Raw genomic sequence first — 5000 nt, forward strand, 5'->3', positions numbered from 1 at the left:
CCGATACCGAGCCATCAGCATGTCGGTCCCCATTCGCGTTGCACTCGCACTCGCACTCGCACTCGCAGTCGCAAAAACGTGGGGCAAATATATTACGCGGAAGAGTTATAACAGACCGAGCCCCACTGCATGGGGGGAGTCTTTGTCACTAATGTACACAGATGGAACATTTTGGACTGGAACCAGATTACCCGTACACACGGCGCTGATTAGTAATCAATGCAGAGCCATCAAATTACAGAATATATATACAACTGTCCGTATACATGCTGAAAGAGTGTGCCCACAATGGGAACCACACGTCAGCCAGACACTCTCATCACGCACCACTCTCTGCTTCTAACGGGCGCACATACAATATGTAAGCACCAGCATGGAACAACATCCAGTGCATCCTCTCCGCCACATTACACAATCCACACTATCACAACCAGACCAGGAGGTCCATGCGGAAAATAGAATATCCCCCCCTTTCGACATCCACCATTGCGCAGATAAGGCACCAATACCCACACATGTCCTATACAACGGTGCACCCAACATCACAATAGTACCTCCTGTCACAGCCCACAAACAATGACCTGAGTCAAAGACACAGGTCTGACACAAGCATAGAATTGGAGCGCCGCCTCTAATAAGCCAAAGGTGCATCCTGACGTGACAAATCTCATCATGTCACAAGCATTCACTTACTATAATCACTATCAACGAACGTGCCGCCCCCGCCCCCCCCCCCTACACCTTTCCTTACAACAACGTGTAACCTAACCTAACCTATGTTGTACCTTAACCTAACCTATGTTGTGCCTTAACCTAACCCATGTTGTGCCTTAACCTAACCCATGTTGTGCCTTAACCTAACCCATGTTGTGCCTTAACCTAACCCATGTTGTGCCTTAACCTAACCCATGTTGTGCCTTAACCTAACCCATGTTGTGCCTTAACCTAACCCATGTTGTGCCTTAACCTAACCCATGTTGTGCCTTAACCTAACCCATGTTGTGCCTTAACCTAACCCATGTTGTGCCTTAACCTAACCCATGTTGTGCCTTAACCTAACCCATGTTGTACCTTAACCTAACCCATGTTGTACCTTAACCTAACCCATGTTGTACCCTAACCTAACCCATGTTGTCCCCTAACCTAACCCATGTTGTCCCCTAACCTAACCCATGTTGTCCCCTAACCTAACCCATGTTGTCCCCTAACCTAACCCATGTTGTCCCCTAACCTAACCCATGTTGTCCCCTAACCTAACCCATGTTGTCCCCTAACCTAACCCATGTTGTCCCCTAACCTAACCCATGTTGTCCCCTAACCTAACCCATGTTGTCCCCTAACCTAACCCATGTTGTGCCTTAACCTAACCCATGTTGTGCCTTAACCTAACCCATGTTGTCCCCTAACCTAACCCATGTTGTCCCCTAACCTAACCCATGTTGTCCCCTAACCTAACCCACGTTGTCCGCTAACGTAACCCACGTTGTCGCCTAAACCTGCTCTGTAATTGTTATACGACTCGTTCAATTAGTGTAGTGTTGCCCACCCGCAACCCTCGCAATATAGTTCGCTACTCGCACTGCCCGCTCCCCTGTGTATCGCTTCATGTTAAACACCTTGCAAGTCTTGCTGACTTTCCACATGCTCCTGCTGTACACTGTAATGTGGATGGCAGCAGGACGTACATGCCGCCCCCCCCCCCCCACCCCTCCCCACGTCCCCACGTCCCCACCTTGCCCCCTGCCTTCGCAAGCTGGTTGGTGACAAGTTTGCATGTTCAATGCCCTTCGCATGCGACGTACGCAGGCTACGTTGTGGTGCGGCCTGTGTCAACTGTCCGCTGATGTCGTACGCGTGAACCACAATCTGTACTGCACATTCGTCCTTATGTACTGAATGATACATCGTGGCACATGTGTGACCGTACAACGACTGCGCCCAAAAACGGCGGACCATACAGTGCAAATATTGTGCACGCAGCTACGTGTCGTCTCCCTATGAGAGCTGGATTGCAGTGTGGTACGCCATAGAGACGTGTGGGAGGAACGGACGCCGTGGATGGCGATCAGCATGAGCTGTCTGTTGATGTATTCGGACCTAGTCGTCTCTCCTCACACACCGTGATGGCATGGTGCACCGCGTTCCATATCTGCGACATGCTACAGAGGCCGGTTGACAGTCGTTCGAGCAATGGACATCGCATACGTACGGGGGCCACCTTCCACGTATTGTCTAGGCGTGCACATTTTGTTGCGTGTATGTGGGCAGACGTAGTGTGGCGTGACACCTGACACAGGCATGCAATAATCGTTGAAGTTGCAAATGGCGATGGACGCCTGCGTTTTCTGGTGAAGTTACGCAAATGAAGAAATGGTAACCTGTTGTGGTGCGGTTGTTCTCGCTAGGGGTGAATCGGTGATGGCGACGATAGGTTGAGGTACTAACCGGTTGTTCCAGCGATACCCACCATGCCGACGAAACTGAACGGCATCTGGGTGTGATGCGATACGCGGCGGTGGCTGGGTGGGACCGTCCCCGGCCGGTGAGGGGGCGCCTCCCGGCGTGCTGGCCGCGCGGTGCGTGGGCGCACGCGCTACAGCCGGCTGGTGGGGGCGGCCAGTGGCAGGCGCGCCGGCCGACGGACGCGGCAGGCGTCGCAGCTGCGCGCCGGCGCACCCTGCGCGCGGCGCCGTGCGGCCAAAGTAGGTCCTCGCGGGCCCGGTGCGAAGCGCGGTGGACATCTTCAGTGTGCTGGTCCGATTGAGGACTGTGTGCGTTGAGGATGCGCCGCCGCCCGGCGCTCGGCGCCGCGACGCCGTCTGCTGCTCGGTCGCCCCAGCGGTTCTCGCTGGTGGTTTGTATCGCAGCTGTGCGGATGTGTTGGCGCGTGCGCTGTGCTGGGAGAGTTCGCTTCGGCACCCAAGTGGGGCTTTTGTCCTTCTGTGGCGCTGGCGTTGGAGCTGCCGGTCACCGTAGGTGGCGCGTGTTGTCTCCCGCCGGCAATGCCACGACAGCACGCTCCCGGGCCTCTGTCGGCAGCGGCAAGCTCAGTTGGGAGCACGGGTGGTCGCACCGAAAGCGTCTACTCGCCTAACTCCGGGCGATTGCGCCTCTCTCGAACCCGACCAAGTACTTGGGACGGCGCTGCGCGCCGCCGGGACCTGAGAGGGTTTCGAGGTGTATTGTGCAGGGGAGCTCAGCCTCCTCCTGTTTGCAGAATGATTGAGCGGACGCTTGCGTGTTCGCGCGGGCCCCCGGGACACACTCCCGGGCGGCCGGCTGCTCAGCTCTAGTTGACGCAGCTCCCTGGTTGATCCTGCCAGTAGTCATATGCTTGTCTCAAAGATTAAGCCATGCATGTCTCAGTACAAGCCGCATTAAGGTGAAACCGCGAATGGCTCATTAAATCAGTTATGGTTCCTTAGATCGTACCCACGTTACTTGGATAACTGTGGTAATTCTAGAGCTAATACATGCAAACAGAGTCCCGACCAGAGATGGAAGGGACGCTTTTATTAGATCAAAACCAATCGGTCGGCTCGTCCGGTCCGTTTGCCTTGGTGACTCTGAATAACTTTGGGCTGATCGCACGGTCCTCGTACCGGCGACGCATCTTTCAAATGTCTGCCTTATCAACTGTCGATGGTAGGTTCTGCGCCTACCATGGTTGTAACGGGTAACGGGGAATCAGGGTTCGATTCCGGAGAGGGAGCCTGAGAAACGGCTACCACATCCAAGGAAGGCAGCAGGCGCGCAAATTACCCACTCCCGGCACGGGGAGGTAGTGACGAAAAATAACGATACGGGACTCATCCGAGGCCCCGTAATCGGAATGAGTACACTTTAAATCCTTTAACGAGTATCTATTGGAGGGCAAGTCTGGTGCCAGCAGCCGCGGTAATTCCAGCTCCAATAGCGTATATTAAAGTTGTTGCGGTTAAAAAGCTCGTAGTTGGATTTGTGTCCCACGCTGTTGGTTCACCGCCCGTCGGTGTTTAACTGGCATGTATCGTGGGACGTCCTGCCGGTGGGGCGAGCTGAAGGCGTGCGACCGCCCCGTGCGTGCTCGTGCGTCCCGAGGCGGACCCCGTTGAAATCCTACCAGGGTGCTCTTTATTGAGTGTCTCGGTGGGCCGGCACGTTTACTTTGAACAAATTAGAGTGCTTAAAGCAGGCAAGCCCGCCTGAATACTGTGTGCATGGAATAATGGAATAGGACCTCGGTTCTATTTTGTTGGTTTTCGGAACCCGAGGTAATGATTAATAGGGACAGGCGGGGGCATTCGTATTGCGACGTTAGAGGTGAAATTCTTGGATCGTCGCAAGACGAACAGAAGCGAAAGCATTTGCCAAGTATGTTTTCATTAATCAAGAACGAAAGTTAGAGGTTCGAAGGCGATCAGATACCGCCCTAGTTCTAACCATAAACGATGCCAGCCAGCGATCCGCCGCAGTTCCTCCGATGACTCGGCGGGCAGCCTCCGGGAAACCAAAGCTTTTGGGTTCCGGGGGAAGTATGGTTGCAAAGCTGAAACTTAAAGGAATTGACGGAAGGGCACCACCAGGAGTGGAGCCTGCGGCTTAATTTGACTCAACACGGGAAACCTCACCAGGCCCGGACACCGGAAGGATTGACAGATTGATAGCTCTTTCTTGATTCGGTGGGTGGTGGTGCATGGCCGTTCTTAGTTGGTGGAGCGATTTGTCTGGTTAATTCCGATAACGAACGAGACTCTAGCCTGCTAACTAGTCGCGTGACATCCTTCGTGCTGTCAGCGATTACTTTTCTTCTTAGAGGGACAGGCGGCTTCTAGCCGCACGAGATTGAGCAATAACAGGTCTGTGATGCCCTTAGATGTTCTGGGCCGCACGCGCGCTACACTGAAGGAATCAGCGTGTCTTCCTAGGCCGAAAGGTCGGGGTAACCCGCTGAACCTCCTTCGTGCTAGGGATTGGGGCTTGCAATTGTTCCCCATGAACGAGGAATTCCCAGTAAGCGC

The 5000-nt window shown here is 54.2% G+C and overlaps 1 non-coding gene across 1 annotated transcript in view; it reads left to right on the forward strand.

Moving 5' to 3' along the window:
* The first annotated feature begins 3303 nt into the window (after positions 1 to 3303).
* Positions 3304 to 5000, forward strand: part of LOC124772801 — a 1909-nt gene continuing 212 nt past the window's right edge. The window contains exon 1 of the ribosomal RNA XR_007014261.1: positions 3304 to 5000. This exon is cut by the window's right edge and continues 212 nt beyond it. This is a non-coding gene — a ribosomal RNA (small subunit ribosomal RNA).

The sequence above is a fragment of the Schistocerca piceifrons genome, unplaced genomic scaffold (assembly GCF_021461385.2).
Source record: "Schistocerca piceifrons isolate TAMUIC-IGC-003096 unplaced genomic scaffold, iqSchPice1.1 HiC_scaffold_943, whole genome shotgun sequence".
NCBI classification, from domain to species: domain Eukaryota; kingdom Metazoa; phylum Arthropoda; class Insecta; order Orthoptera; family Acrididae; genus Schistocerca; species Schistocerca piceifrons.